The following is a 16,540-nucleotide window of genomic DNA, read 5'->3' on the forward strand; positions in this document are numbered from 1 at the left end:
TGTTTAGGCCTAATCCTTTTTATTTTGGACTCTTTCAGGGTTTTTTGTTTGTCTTTTTGAAAGTGTTCCAAAATATTTTTGCCAACCTTCATTTTGTATCACTTATCAATTGATAAACCTAACTTTGTCTCATGACTAGATTTAAACAGTGTCCACCTTTTCAATGGATGATAGGGGGCTAGCAATGTAGACACTAGTGTAGGGACCTACAGTAGGGACTCACTAGGCAAAAACGGGTTAAATCAACGTTGTTTCCACATCATTTCAACCCCAAAAATCTATGTGATGATGTTGAATCAATGTAACTAATGTAAGGGCATTTCAGGGTTTTTCCACCCAACTTGTAACCATCTTTTTGTATTTGACCTTGAATTCATGTTAGTTGACAATTTAAACAAATGTAAGTCAAAACTAGATGTTGAACTGACGTCTGTGCCCAGTGGGGCTGTTCATTGTATTGCTCTGATTATTGTGGCAATCCAGTATACTTTATTTCTTCCCTTGGTCCCTCCCTCTCTTCAGTCTCCCTGACTCGGTTGCAGCGCGAGAGACGAGATGGATAGTCTCTGAACGTTTGCGATCAATCCATTGGTAGATTATAATGGTTGAGAGCTATCAAAAACAACACAGTTGTGAAGTCATTATAATGTGCCAGTTTAAACGTGTGTACCTTACCTCATTGAGATAAAAGTTAGTAAATGTTTTATTACCAGAATGGATATGGAATGGTCATGAAGAGCGCGCAAAGGAGTCGCATTGATTGATTCATCGGATCTTGAATGTGAGTAACAGCAATATCATTTATTACTTGCATGGGTACATTTAACAGTTTTTACCCAGATGTGTAAAACAAACTATGTTTGTGGTCTTACTGTGGCATAATAATGACAGCATTCTCTTGTAAGCTACTGCTATTCCACCTAGAAATATGAACCCTATTCAGAGGTTGTACTATAGCTTTCACTCCAACTTGTCATGTATTTTATAAAACAATATAATGGAACCTGCACTTGTTTCTGAGAAGGATTTTGCAGAAATGCAATTTTTATGAATTTGCTTATACTGAATTGATTTAATTCATTTTAATGCCCCTGACAATATTGATAACTTAGTGACAGTGACCAATTTGGTGAGCTATTAACATTTTAAAGTAATTTTCTTGGAATCGAACTAGAGTTTCAGCACATGAACAGGAGCTAGTTACTTTAACGATTTGTGTATGTACTCCAACAAGAGATTGCATTAGAAGACATCTAAAGACAAATCGCTGCTCTCAGGTTGAACTAAACGTATACCGATTCATTGAATATTACATCCACTAACATATTCTCACTTTACACTATCAGGCCCAAGTTAAATGCCAAATTGCACTTTTACCTCCACAACCGTGATATATTACAGTGGTGCCTGGTCAGATAGGAGCTGTGTCAGAGTTGTTTCTAAGCTCTTCTCCTGAGGCAGACTTATTTTTCCTCAGTGAACAGCTGCAGAATATCTCTCAGTGCCATTCTTTGGGATTGAATCCACTCCTAGTCCACCAGACACCAAACTACAAAAGGCTATTTCATGAGGCGGAATTAACAAGTTAACTAAGAAACAGTTCAGAATGTCCTTATTGTCCTCAGCAAATCTGAAACCAGGTTTCTTCTTTCTCACAATAATTGTTTACTTTATATCTGACTGCACATGCTTAGGGTAAACACACGCACGCACGCACGCACGCACGCACGCACGCACACACGCACACACGCACACACGCACACACACACACACACACACACACACACACACACACACACACACACACACACACACACACACACACACACACACACACACACTGCTCTGTCAGGCTGCTTGGCAAGATGGCATTACCATATCGTATTACAGTAATCACCCACCAGTATCCAGAGGTGTTTGATGTCTGAAGCAGGGGTACGATCTGCCAGATGTCAGAGGAAAATACTTCCAGTCATTTTAGGAATAGCTTTTGTTTGTGTGCGCCCGCCAGTTTGCCTTGGAGGACCACACTCAGAACCATAGCAGTGGTGATGACAGTGTGTGTCTCTAAGCAGTTTCACAGTGAGACCAGCCAACCACACCGCTGACACCAGTCCAGGGAGGAGGAGGTGCCAGGTGGAATGATAGATAGACTATCTGATAGAAGCTTCAACATCACTGTTACTTTATATCTTCAGTGTGAGACTTTGCATCTACACAGTGCCACCTACGTCGAGTACAGTAGTACAGTAAACCTCCTTGGAAAGCTTCTGCTATTTTCAATCCTCCATGTACTGTAGCTACATCCTGGGATTGATTCACTCTTAGAAAAAAGGGTTCCAAAAGGGTTCTTCGGCTGTCCCCATAGGAGCAACCTTTTTGGTTCCCCTCTGCCTGGATCCCTTTTTGGTTCCAGGCAGAACCCTTTCCTATGTGGAACCCTGAAAGCTTCTATCTGGAACTAAAAGGGTTCTACTTTACCCAGAACCAAAAAGGGTTCTTCAAAGGGTTCTCCTATGGGGACAGCCAAAGAACCCTTTACATTTTTTTCCTAAGAGTGTACCCAGCCAACTGGGAACGTTCCCATAACATTAGCTAAGATTCCCATTAAGTTCTAGTTAGGGCTTTAACAAACATTAGGATGATAACATCCTAAATATAATTTTTCTTCAAAAAATGTTTTGAATGAAACATCCTTGGAATGTTCTCCTAACATTCACTAAAATGTTGTACACAACATCTGTAACAACCACCACAGAACATTCCCCAAAAAGTTATCATTAGGCTTCTAGGTAATGTAATAACACAATGTACAGTAATGTTTTCCCAGTAAACCAAAATTGGTTCCGTGAAAGTTTCCAAAACATTTGTTAGGTTACGGAAAATGTTCTCATAACACAAAAACTGTCCAGTCGTGCTGATGAATATACAATGTTTGTATAAAACATTCACCTGATGTTGCAAGAACGTTTCTAGAACACATTTAATCTGTTCTTTAAAAGGTTCCCAGAATGTTTCATTCATTGTGGGGACTTCACATCAGATATGTTCCCAAAACATTAAAACCGTCCAGTTGTGCGGATGATTCTACAATTTTCTTTTATGGTGCAAAACACAAAAACTAAACCAACATGTTGTAACGTCCTGACCAGAGTTATTATGTGTTTTGCTTGTTTAGTGTTGGTCAGGACGTGAGCTGGGTGGGAATTTTATGTTGTGTGTCTAGTTTGTCTGTTTCTATGTCCAGCCTAATATGGTTCTCAATCAGAGGCAGATGGTAATCGTTGTCCCTGATTGAGAATCATATATAGGAGGCTTGTTTTGTGTTGGGATTTTGTGGGTGTTTGTTTCCTGTCTCTGGTTGTCTGCACCAGATAGGTCTGTAACGGCTTTCTTCCATAGGTGAAGGAGAGGACCAAAGTGCAGCGCGAATTGTTTTGCACGGGAGGCCCAATGCTTGATTGCATGCATCAAAAGCTACTGCGGCAACATGTCATACTCTTTTGTTCCAGACAGCATCAGATACATGAACTACACATTCTGAGACAGAGGGGTGCTCTTTCCCTCGCTCGGATGATTTCTACAGTGAGATTTAGCCACTTGCGAATTGACGGAAAATGATGAAAACACAGACGAAAGAGCAATTATTTAAAAAATAAATAAAAATATTGGTCAAATATTTTGGGAAGCCTGGCTTCCCTTGTCATCCATGAATACACACAACTGTGGGTCACCTGCTACTGTCCACTCTTCCACTGGCATACTTATGTTCAGCTCATAACTGTTTCTTTGTCTTTTTGTTGCCTGGTGGACAAACCTAGAGTGTTAAAACAGTCTGCACAACTCCTCCCTCTCTCCCTGCCTCTCCAATTAATGTCACCTCGCCCAGCTCTTACTGACACCTACCCATGAGCCTCCTCTGTTTCCATTTACTGTAACCAGCATTCTCACCCACTGAGAACCAATCGACACCGGACATCCACAGACGTTGAACATTTGGACCGGATCTATCACAAACGTATGTTTCACAAGTTTGGATAGCACAGTACAGTGAGTAGAGCAAAGTATATAGTACAATACAACAAAGACAAGTAGAATATAGTAGAGTAGGTTACAGTATATTGTACTGTTTGCTACTGTTTTTTATATACATTTTATGTCACCTTTATTTAACCAGGTAGGCCAGTTGAGAACAAGTTCTCATTTACAACTGTGACCTGGCCAAGATAAAGCAAAGCAACTCAACAACAAAGAGTTACACATGGGATAAACAAACGTACAGTCAATAACACAATAGAAAAGGTTTATGTACAGTGTGTGCAAATGTAGTAAGATTAGGGAGGTAAGGCAATAAATGGGCCATAGAGGTGAAATAATTACAATTTAGCATTGACACTGGAGTGATAGATGTGCAGATGATGATGTGCAAGTAGAGATACTGGGGTGCAAAAGAGCAACAAAAAAATAATAATGTGGGGATGAGGTAGTTGGGTTTGCTATTTACAGATGGGCTGTGTACAGGTACAGTGATCGGTAAACTGCTCTGACAGCTGATGCTTAAAGTTAGAGAGGGAGATATAAGTCTCCAACTTCAGTGATTTTTGCAAATCGTTCCAGTCATTGGCAGCAGAGAACTGGAAGGACAGGCGGCCAAAGGAGGTGTTGGCTTTGGGGTTGACCAGTGAAAAATACCTGCTGGAGCGCGTGATACGGGTTGGTGTTGCAATGGTGACCAGTGAGCTGAGATAAGGCAGGGCTTTACCTAGCAAAGACTTATAGATGACCTGGAGCTAGTAGGTTTGGCAACAAATATGTAGCGAGGGCCCGCCAACGAGAGCATACAGGTCGCAGTGGTGAGTAGTATATGGGGCTTTGGTGACAAAACGGATGGCACTGTGATAGACTGCATCCAATTTGCTGAGTAGATTGTTGGAGGCTATTTTGTAAATGACATCGCCGAAGTCAAAGGGCGGTAGGATAGTCAGTTTTATGAGGGTATGTTTGGCAGCATGAGTGAAGGAGGCTTTGTTGCGAAATAGGAAGCCGATTCTAGATTTAATTTTGGATTGGAGATGCTTAATGAGAGTCTGGAAGGAGAGTTTACAGTCTAACCAGGCACCTAGGTATTTGTAGTTGTCCACATATTCTAAGTCAGAACCGTCCAGAGTAGTGATGTTGGATGCTAGTCGGGCGGGAAGGTGCGGTCAGCAATAGGTTGAAGAGCATGAATTTAGATTTACTTGCATTTAAAAGCAGTTGGAGGCCACGGAAGGAGTGTTGTATGGTGTTGAAGCTCGTTTGGAGGTTTGTTAACTTCTCTGGGATAGGGGGCAGCATTTTTACGTTTGAATGAAAAGCATACCCAAATTCAACTGCTAGCTACTCATCCCCAGAAGACAAGATATGGATATTACTAGTGGATTTGGATAGAAAACACTCTGAAGTTTCTAAAACTGTTTGAATCATGTCTGTGAGTATTACAGAACTTATTTAGCAGGTGAAACCCCTCGAGGACAAACCATTCAGATGTTGTTGTTTTTTAGGTCACTCTCTTTTCAATGTTTTTTCATTGGGAATCCAGATTTCTAATTGACCTTCTTGTAGTTCCTACCGCTTCCACTGGATGTCAACAGTCTTTAGAAATTGGTTGAGGTTTTTTCCTTTGTGTAATGAAGAAGTACGGCCATCCAGAACGAGGGTAACTTGAAGTATAATGTTAGATAGAGGCGCGTGACCAGAAAGTTAGCTACAGTTTGTTTTAATCCTGTATTGAACACAGATCATCCCGTCTTCAATTTTATTGATTATTTACGTAAAAAAATACTTAAAGTTGTATTACAAAAGTAGTTTGAAATGTTTTGGCAAAGTTTACAGGTAATTTTTGAGATATTTTGTAATCACGTTGCACAAGTTGGAACCGGTATTTTTCTGGATCAAACGCGCCAAATAAATGGACATTTTGGATATATATCGACGGAATTAATCGAACAAAAGAACCATTTGTGATGTTAATGGGACATATTGGAGTGCCAACAACAGAAGCTCGTCAAAGGTAAGGCATGAATTATATTTTTATTTCTGTGTTTTGTGTCGCGCCTGCAGGGTTGAAATATGCTTCTCTCTCTTTGTTTACTATGGTGCTATCCTCAGATAATAGCATCGTTTGCTTTCGCCGAAAAGCCTATGACATGTTGGCTGGATTAAAGTGTAGCTTTAATTTGGTGTATTGCATGTGTGATTTCATGAAAGTTTGATTTTTATAGTAATTTATTTGAATTTGGCGCTCTGCATTTTCACTGGCATTTGGCCAAGTGGGACGGTAGCGTCCCGCCTATCCCAGAGAAGTTAACACAGTGTCCAAAGAAGGGCCAGATGTATACAGAATGGTGTCGTCTGTGTAGAGGTGGATCAGAGAATCAACAGCAGCAAGAGCGACATCATTGATATATACAGAGAAGAGAGTCAGCCCGAGAATTGAACCCTGTGGTTCAAGACTGCCAGAGGTCCGGACAACAGGCCCTCCAATTTGACACACTGAACTCTGTTTGAGAAGTAGTTGGTGAACAAGGAGAGGCAGTCATTTGAGAAACCGGTGCTATTGAGTCTGCCGATAAGAATGCGGTGATTGACAGAGGTCGATGAAGATGGATGCACTGTACTATCTTTTATCGATGGTGGTTATGATATTGTTTAGGACCTTAAGCGTAAACTGAGGTGCACCCATGACCAGCTCGGAAACCAGATTGCATAGTGGAGAAGGTACGGTGGGATTCGAATTGGTCGGTGATCTGATTATCGTAGATTTATCGGTGGTGACAGTGTTTCCTTGCCTCAGTGCAGTGGGCAACTGGGAGGAGGTGCTCTTATTAGTGCTACAGGTGTCAGGACCCGGTGCGAGAAACAGTCACTAATAAACGTCAGAACCCAGAAGATGAGGCAGACACAGCAGTACTAGAGATGGTGGTTTAATAAAAGAACAAAATCTTCAGGCAAAGAAACTAAATCCACAATGTCCAAAAATAAAGCCAAGAGGCACAAAATGGAAATCCTCCAAAATACAAAAGAAACTCCACAAAGTGGTAAAAAACAGCAGGGAAAAACAAACCTCAAAAGACTACTCAAATAATACACAAGAACTAAACCAGAGAACCTCTGGAAAATCCAACAAGAGAAATATCTGTATAAAACACGGCTTGGGCTGGGGCTGGGTGCTAACTTACAAATACTGAGCAAGGAACTGAGGAACACACAGGGTTTAAATACTAACAAGGGAACGACCCACAGGTGCAAACAATAATTAGAGCAAGAAAAAACAAAAGGTACAAAAAAGGTGCAATGGGGACATCTAGTGACCAAAACCCGAACAGTCTTGGCCAAAACCTGACAACAGGATGCAATTGGTGCTACAGGGTGCAAATTTCTGTTTGAAAAAGCTAGCCTTAGCTTTCCTAACTGACTGTGTATATTGTTTCCTGACTTCCCTAAAAAGTTGCATATCGCGGGGGCTATTCGATGCCTATGCAGAACGCCACAGGATGTTTTGTGCTGGTCAAGGGCAGTTAAGTCTGGAGTGAGGGCTATATCTGTTCTTAGTTCTACATTTTTTGAATGGGGCATGCTTATTTAGGATGGTGAGGAAAGCACTTTTAAAGACCAACCAGGCATCCTCTACTGATGGGATGAGGTCAATATCCTTCCAGGATACCCGCGCCAGGTCGATTAGAAAGGCCTGCTCGCTGAAGTGTTTTAGGGAGCGTTTGACAGTGATGAGGGGTGGTCGTTTGTCCGCGGACCCATTACGCACGTAGGCAATGAGGCAGTGATCGCTGAGATCCTGGTTGAAGACAGCAGGGGTGTAGAGGGCAAGTTGGGCAAGTTTAGAGGGCAAGTTGGTCAGGATGTTATCTATGAGGGTGCCCATGGTTACGGATTTAGGGTTGTACCTGGTAGGTTCCTTGATAATTTGTGCGAGATTGAGGGCATCTAGCTTCGATTGTAGCACGGCCGAGGTGTTAAGCATATCCCAGTTTAGGTCACCTAACAGTACAAGCTCTGAAGATAGATGGGGGGCAATCAACTCACATATGGTGTCCAGGGCACAGCTGAGGGCTGAGGGGGGTCTATAACAAGCGGCAACAGTGAGAGACTTATTTCTGGTATGGTGAATTTTTATAAGTAGAAGCTCAAATTTTTTGGGCCAAACCTGGATAGTATGACAGAACTTTGCAGGCTATCTCTGCAGTAGATTGCAACTCAGCCCCCTTTGGCAGTTCGATCTTGTCGGAAAATGTTGTTGTTGGGGATGGAAATTTCAGAATTTTTGGTGGCCTTCCTAAGCCAGGATTCAGACATGGCTAGGACATCAGGGTTGGCAGAGTGTGCTAAAGAAGTGAATAAAACAAACTTAGTAGTGTGGAGGCTTCTGATGTTAACATGCATGAAACCAAGGCTTTTACAGTTACAGAAGTCAACAAATGAGAGCACCTTGGGAATGGGTGTGGTGCTGGGGGCTACAGGGCCTGGGTTGACCTCTATATAATCAGAGGAACAGAGGAGGAGTAGGATAAGGGTACGGCTAAAGGCTATAAGAACTGGTCATCTAGTGCATTGGGGACAGAGAATAAAAGGAGCAGATTTCTGGGCGTGGTAGAATAGATTCAGGGCATAATGTGTAGACAAGGGTATGGTAGGATGTGAGTACAGTGGAGGTAAACCTAGGCACTGAGTGACGATGAGAGTGGTTGCGTCTCTGGAGGCACCAGTTAAGCCAGGTGAGGTCTCCGCATGTGTGGAGGGTATTGGTGCCGACCCCACGATGTCGGGAGTCCAGGAGGGACCTAACAGCATAGGCAGGGGTCCCCTTGATGTCCAGGGGAGGTGGAGGGGTATTGCGTGAGACTGCATCAGCCAGGGGACCAGGAACCACCTGCCTGAGGAGGGATACAAGAAATGAGGGTGAGATACGGTAGTTGGTGGGGACTTCTAAACGATAGGTTACGTCATTGACCCTCCGGAGTACCTTGAAGGGCCCCACAAACTGGGGGCTCACCTTCCGGCAGGGTAGGTGGAGCGGGAGGTTCCTGGTGGAGAGGCAGACGTGATCATCAGGATGGAACACCGGAGCCTCACTGCGATGACGATCCGCCTGATCCTTCTGACGGTGGACGGCATGCTGGAGCCTCACGTGGGCAGCGTTCCACACCTTCTCTGCACGCCAGAATCACTCGTCAACTTCAGGGGCCTCGGTCTGGCTCGAAGTCCACGAAGCCAGGACCGGCTGATATCCCAGGACGCACTGGAAGGGAGTGGAGGAGTGACGAAGTGAGTTCTGGGCGTATTCCACCCAGAGAAGGAACTGGGCCCACTCCCCCCGCCGGTCCTGGCAGTGACTCCTTGGGAACCTCCCCAGCTCCTTGTTGGTCCTCTCCACCTGCCCATTAGACTGAGGCTGGTACCCGGATGTGAGGCTGACCGTGGCCCCCAGATTCTCCGTAAAGGCTTTGCAGACCCGCGACGTGATTTGAGGGCCACGGTCGGAAACGATGTCCTTCCGGAAGGCAATAATGCCGGAAGACCTGCTGGAATAGTGCCTCAGCAACCTGGAGAGCGGAAGTTAGAACAGAGAGAGGGATAAAGCGGCCATATTTTGAGAATCTGTCAACAATCAGAAAGGGGGAGATCCATTACAAAGTCTATGGACAGATGTGACCAAGGCCGCTGAGGCATGGAAAGGGGAAGAAGTTTAACTGCTGGAGCGTGACGGGGAGATTTAGATTGAGTACATACCGAACATGAGTTGACATAGTGGGCGACATCATGCACCAAGGTGGGCCACCAGTATTTATCGGAGAGTGATTGGAGGGTGCGGGTGATACCTGGATGTCCAATAGAGAGGGAAATGTGTGCCCAGATCAACAGCCGATCTCTCACCCCGTGGGTGGGTAGATGCGCGCTGGAGGGCAGGTGGCAGGAGCGGGTTCCTTCTCCAGAGATGTCCACATCTACGTCTCATAACACGGGGCCAACGATACGGGAGGATCGCTTGATGGGTTAGAGGACACTCATAGGACCTTCCACCGACGTGGAACCACAGGGTGCAGGAAGCAGGTCTTCTGTCCCCAGGCGGTGATTTTCATCTTTGACCAGGTGATAGTGGGGTTATGAAGTTGGAGCCACGGGAGGCCGAGGATGACTTTGTGTACAGGTGCGGTGATGATTAATAAGGAAAGGCTTTTCTGGTGCTTGGGCCCCATGGTGAGGGTGAGTGGTGATGTGAATAATTGTGTCGGATCCCAGCTGTCTACGCCCCAGAGAGGTGTGTGGCCCCCACCTCCATGGTTCAGGCTCTGCCTCAGGATAGCCAAAGAAGGGAGGCGAGTGGCTAGGTGGACACTGGCACTCCTGAAGAATGTTATCCAGACGGATGGCCATTGAGATGAGAGCGTCCAACAATAGGTTGACATCTCAACATGCCAACACCGTCTGGACCTCCTTGCACAATCTACTGCGGAATAGAGTGCCATTCGCTGGCCCTCTGAACAAAGGTCGAAGACCGCCCTGAACAGAGCCATGATCCTCTCATAGGAACCCAACTCATCCTCTCCTCTCTCCCAGACGGCCTTAGCCCACTCCAACGCCTGTCCAGTCAGCAGGGAAATGACGGTGGCAATCTTGGACCTCTCGTGGTGGGGGCTCCCGTCTGATAGGCTAATTAGAGGGAGCACTGGACTAGGAAGCCACGGCATTTCGATGGAGTACAGTCATACTTCTCCGGAAGGGAAAGTCGGGCATCGCTGACCTGGGCGGACGACTGGGTAGGCTGGGGGACTGGCTCACTGTGACGACCCGTTGTAGGAGGCCCTCCGTCAGAGGTATGGAGAACCTTGCTGGTGGTGTCGAGGCGGTGGAGAACAAAGAGGACCTCTTTCATGGTTGTACCCAGTAGAGCCAGCTGGTCGTGGTGTTGGTGGAGTAGATGACCCTGTTCCTCAACCGCCTGGAAGATGTTGTAATCATCTGCTGCTTCTGTAATTTCTGAGGCAGTATTCTGGAACAACAACGCAGGGAGTCAGGAAGCAGGTGCAGATGGTGAGTTTAATAATAATGAGCATAGAGCGTTACAAAACAAGAGAAGTATCTGGTCATGAAAATAGAACCAATACTGCCTGATGACTAAGGTTTGTGAAGGCTATATGAAGGGAGAGTAATCAGTGTTCTAGGACCGATGGTTAGTAGACTGGCAACATCTAGCTCCGGAGGGAGGGAGCAGGAGTAGGCGTGACAACTGTACTGTACTCGACTGTACTCTATTGCAATGTAGTGAACTTTACTCTGCTCTACACTGCTGCGCTGCATTGTACTGCACTGTACTCTACTGTGCTCTCCTTTTGCTGCTCTGTGATGTCCAAATTTGTGGAGAATGACATTCATATCCATAATTATTTCTATGCGTAATTCCGTTACCGGGGAATTGCCCCAATGGATTGTCTGTTGCCTTCTTATGCTTTCCACACTCAGTCGTACTTTCTCTGATTCTGGATACCCCCTGTCCCCATCTGTCCTCTTCCCCCTGTCATCTTCCCCCTGTCCTCTTCCCCCCTCACTGGAAATGCACATGTTAAACAGTAGTAGGAACCTTTCAACATTTCTCTGCTTGTTATGATGTGTCACGGTCCCACACTTCAACAGAAACATAGAGCTCAGCTCAAAACCACAGCTGGGTGCCAGATGTCTCAGTACTGGACTGCAATGACTGGTCCTGAACTAGTCAAGACCTCATAGATGAAAATAGTGTCTGTTGGGAATTACACTAGGCTAATTCTCCTTATCTCTCAAGCTATGGGAAATGGAAAACAATATGGCTCTTTAGTCTCCTTTCAAGCCCCCAAGTTCTTTGTTGTGTCATATGTTATGTAATAGTTGCTGCCGGTAAGAGTCTTTAGTTGAATAGATATTCAAGCCATATCAATGGGGTTGTGAGTTCATTAACCTCTCAAGGATCTACGGGATCGGTGTCCCTATACCTGGACGGTTGTTGCTAGCGTGCGCTAATGTGACTAGAATGACATTGTAAGTAACAGCAAACTTTCCAGGACATATATGTCTTATATGGGCAGAAAGCAGTAGCTATTACAGTGAGAAATAGCATACTACTGTTTGAGGAGAGTGCACAACAATAAAAACTTTTTATCACGGCAACTGGTTTGATACATTCACCTCTGAAGGTAAATAATGTACTTACATTCAGTAATCTTGCTCTGATTTGTCATCATGAGGTATAAAATTATCCCAGAGATAAAATGTAGCACAGTTTTGTTTGATAAAATCCATTTTTATATTAAAACGTAGGAACTGGGTTCTACAGTTCTGCTGTCTTTCTCTTGCATTTCAAAGATCATGAAAAAAAACAACATTAAAAACATTAAAAATATATATTTTACCGGATCTAATGTGTTATATTCTCCTACATTGATTTCACATTTCCACAAACTTCAAAGTGTTTCATTTCAAATGGTATCAAGAATATGCATATCCTTGCTTCAGGTCCTGAGCTACAGGCAGTTAGATTTGGGTATGTCATTTTAGGCGAATTTTTTTTTTTTTTCTTCCAATCCTTAATTAACTTACAGACACAACAATCATACTGCACATGTCAGGAGTTCAAATATTGAGGATTATTGTGGTGCTATCTTCCTTCAATTATCAGACATGACAGTGAAACCCATATTTCAGTAGAGAATCACTCTCTTTTTCTTAACTAAAATAATGGTGGGAAAAGGTAACCAAATCTGACCGCATGAGGAAAATTAATCAGACTTCCAGATCTCTGTGTTCTTCTAAGAACACATTTTGATTTCCCTGCCAACATCTAGTCAGACTGGCTGTGGGCCAGGCCTACAGCTAAGTACACTACCTGGATGCACTTATTCTCAATGGAGGATGATGAATGCTGTTATTCCAAAGCGCTTCATGCCTTATTACCACTGCGCCTAGTTTTTACTTATGGTTTTGCTCTTGTGCAATGGTTCAGTGTTTTTATGCTGTTTCCTCCCCATTTCCAGAGAAGAAAACTCTCTGGTCGACTGCCAATAGCCCCTCACAGAGTCTACTGTACCAAGACATTCCTCTGGAAGTGGTAAACATGTAGATAGCTATATAACTCTTCTGTCTGACTGCTCTGCTATGTCTCTGGAACAACAGAGTATTAACAGATAGATGGACTGCACAACAGTCAGGCAAGAGTGATCTACATTCAGTCAATGGGAGAGGAAGGAGAAATTTAGAAGGGGTACAGTATATGGGGTATACAGGGAGAGAGGGAATCACCTTGGCCTGGGCTTTGTGGTGGAAAAGAGAAGACTGCTAGATATTGGAGGCAATATTTTTCATTTAATATTATATCTGAAATAATGACATTATTGATAACCTACTCTCTGTAACATTTTATTTCCTACATTTTTAGAAGTCAATCCTCCCCAAAGCAGATCTTTGTGAAGGCTGTGAATACTGAATATATCATATTTTTCACACTCCCATTCCAGAACACGGAGATGGATGAAGTCGAATACTTTAAAGGAAGGAGACATCCACTATGACAGCACATTTTGTCTTTGAAAGCCTACCTAGGAATCCCACTGGGCTGCTGCCTGTCACATTCTCCCACAGCACAGAGAGGGGGTGAAGAGGGGTCTGATTGCTTGGTGAGTGTGTGTGTGTGTGTGCGTGTGCGTGTGCGTGTGCGTGTGCGTGTGCGTGTGTGTGTGTGTGTGTGTGTGTGTGTGTGTGTGCGTGTGTGCGTGTGTGTGTGTTTGTGTATGGATGGATGTGAGTGAGTGAGGGGGTGAAATACAGTGCATTCGGAAAGTATCCTTGACTGTTTGGAAATTTTGTTATGTTACATCCTTATTCTAAAATTGATTAAATAGTCCCCCCCCATCAATTTAGACACAATACACCATAATAAGCAAAAACTATTCATTTTTAAATTTTTGCAAATGTTTAAAAACAAAAAAAAACGGAAATATCACATTTACATAAGTATTCAGACCCTTTCAGTATTTTGTTGAAGCAGATTTGGCCGCAATTACAGCCTCGAGTCTTCTTGGGTATGACGCTACAAGCTTGGCACACGTGTATTTGGGGAATTTCTCCCATTCTTCACTGCAGATTCTCTCAAGCTCTGTCAGGGCCACTCCAGCTCTGGCTGGGCCACTCAAGGACATTCAGAGACTTGTCCCAAAGCTACTCCTGCGTTGTCTTGGCTGTGTGCTTAGGGTCGTTGTCCTGTAGGAAGATGAACCTTCACCCCTTTCTGAGGTCCTGAGCGCTCTGGATCAGGTTTTCATCAAGGACCTCTCTGTACTCTGCTCCGTTCATCTTTCCCTCGATCCTGACTAGTCTCCCAGCCCATGCCACTGAAAAACATCTCCACAGCGTGATGCTGCCACCACCATGCTTCACCGTAGTGATGGTGCCAGGTTTCCTCCAGACGTGATGCTTGGTATTCAGGCCAAGGAGTTCAATCTTGGTTTCATCAGACCAGAGAATCTTGTTTGTCATGGTCTGAGAGTCCTTTAGGTGCCTTTTGGCAAACTCCAAGCGGGCTGTCCTGTGCTTTTTACTGAGGAGTGGCTTGCGTCTGGCCAATCTACTATAAAGGCCTGATTGGTAGAGTGCTGCAGTGATGGTTGTCCTTCTTGAAGGTTCTCTCTCCACAGTTTTTTTAATCTGTTTATCAGTTATGTGGAATAGAGTTCCATGTAGTCATGACTCAATGTAGTACTGTGCGTCTCCCATAGTCTGTTCTGGACTTGGGGACTGTTAAAACTTCTTATGGCTGAAGGGGCAGTATTGAGTAGCTTGGATGAAAGGTGCCCATTGTAAATGGCTAGCTCCTCAGTCTCAGTTGCTAATATATGCATATTATTATTAGTATTGGATAGAAAACACTCTAAAGTTTCTAAAACAGTTTGAATTAAGTCTGTGAGATTAACAGAACTCATATGGCAGGCAAAAACCTGAGAAGTTCCACTTCCTGTTTGGATTTTTTCTGGGGGTGCCATATTTTCAACCAAGCTCTTATTGAAAATACAGAGAGATGTGGATGGGTTTTCACTTCCTACGGCTTCCACTAGATGTCAGCAGTCAATAGAACTAAGTCTGATGACTCTAATGTGAAGGGGGGTCGAAGGAGACAGAATTTAGTATGAGGTGCCATGAGGTGACCATGCATTCAACACGCGCGTTCACGTGAGAGGCAGCTCCGTTCCATCTCTCAATTGAAGTCGATTTAATTCTCCGGTTGGAACGTTATTCAAGATGTATGTTAACAACATTCTAAAGATTGATTCAGTACATCGTTTGCCATGTTTCTACTGACTGTAACGGAACGTTTGGACATTTCATCACGTTATAGTGGTCGCGCTTTGAGACTTTGGTTAGGGTATTTGGTAAACAATTCGAAAGTAGCTAATTTGACATAAATAACGGACATGAACGAACAACTCAAGCATTTATTGTGGACCTGGGATTCCTAGGACTGCATTCTGATGAATTCATCAAAGGTAAGGAAACATTTATCATGTATTTTCTGGTTTCTGTTGAGTCCAACATGGTGGCTAATTTGGCTAATCATCTGAGCTCCGTCTCAGATTATTGCATGGTTTATATTTCCGTAAAGTTTTTTTGAAATCTGACACAGCGGTTGCATTAAGGAGAGGTATATCTATAATTCTATGTGTATTACTTGTATTATCATTTATATTTGAGTATTTCTGTTGAAACGATGTGGCTATGCAAAGTCACTTGATGTTTTTGCAACTAGTGAATCTAACGCCTCAATGTAAACTCAGACTTTTTGATATAAATATGAACTTAATCAAACAAAACATGCATGTATTGTGTAACATGAAGTCCTATGAGTGTCATCTGATGAAAATAATCGAAGGTTAGTGATTAATTTTATCTCTATTCTGGTTTTTGTGAAAGCTATCTTTAGCTGGAAAAAAATGGCTGTGGTTATTGTGGTTTTGTGGTGACCTAACATAATCGTTGGTAGTGCTTTCGCTGAAAAGCCTATTTGAAATCGGACACTTTGGTGGGATTAACAACAAGATTACCTTTAAAATGATATAAGACACATGACTGTCTGAGGAATTTTAATTATGAGATTTCTGTTTTTTGAATTTGGCGCCCTGCACTTCGACTGGCTGTTGTCATATCGATCCCGTTAACGGGACTGCAGCCATGAAAGGTTTTAAGAGACCTCTGGTGGCATGTATTGTGGGGTATGCATGGGTATCTGAGCTGTGTGTTAGTTGTTTAAAAACTTCTTAAGGATCGGCGTTCTGTCAACGGGACAGTTGTAAATCATGCAGTGCGTTATATCAAGATCTCAGATTTTAGAATAACAACAAATATCGGTACATAGAAGTGTCTTATATTGTCTGAAAGCTTAAATTCTTGTTAATATAACTGCACTGTCCAATTTACAGTAGCTATTACTGCGAAAAAAAGGCAATGCTATTGTTTGAGAGCTCCT

General features: G+C 43.5%; 1 protein-coding gene across 2 annotated transcripts in view; it reads left to right on the plus strand.

Moving 5' to 3' along the window:
- Window positions 1-539: 539 nt before the first annotated feature.
- Window positions 540-16,540, plus strand: part of LOC139570921 (carbohydrate sulfotransferase 15-like) — a 42,070-nt gene continuing 26,069 nt past the window's right edge. For both annotated transcript variants that reach the window (XM_071393255.1, XM_071393254.1), the window contains exon 1: window positions 540-781. The gene's annotated coding sequence lies outside the window, so the exon portion shown is untranslated. The remainder of the gene's footprint in view (window positions 782-16,540) is intronic.

Source organism: Salvelinus alpinus, chromosome 3 (genome assembly GCF_045679555.1).
Source record: "Salvelinus alpinus chromosome 3, SLU_Salpinus.1, whole genome shotgun sequence".
Lineage (NCBI taxonomy): Eukaryota > Metazoa > Chordata > Actinopteri > Salmoniformes > Salmonidae > Salvelinus > Salvelinus alpinus.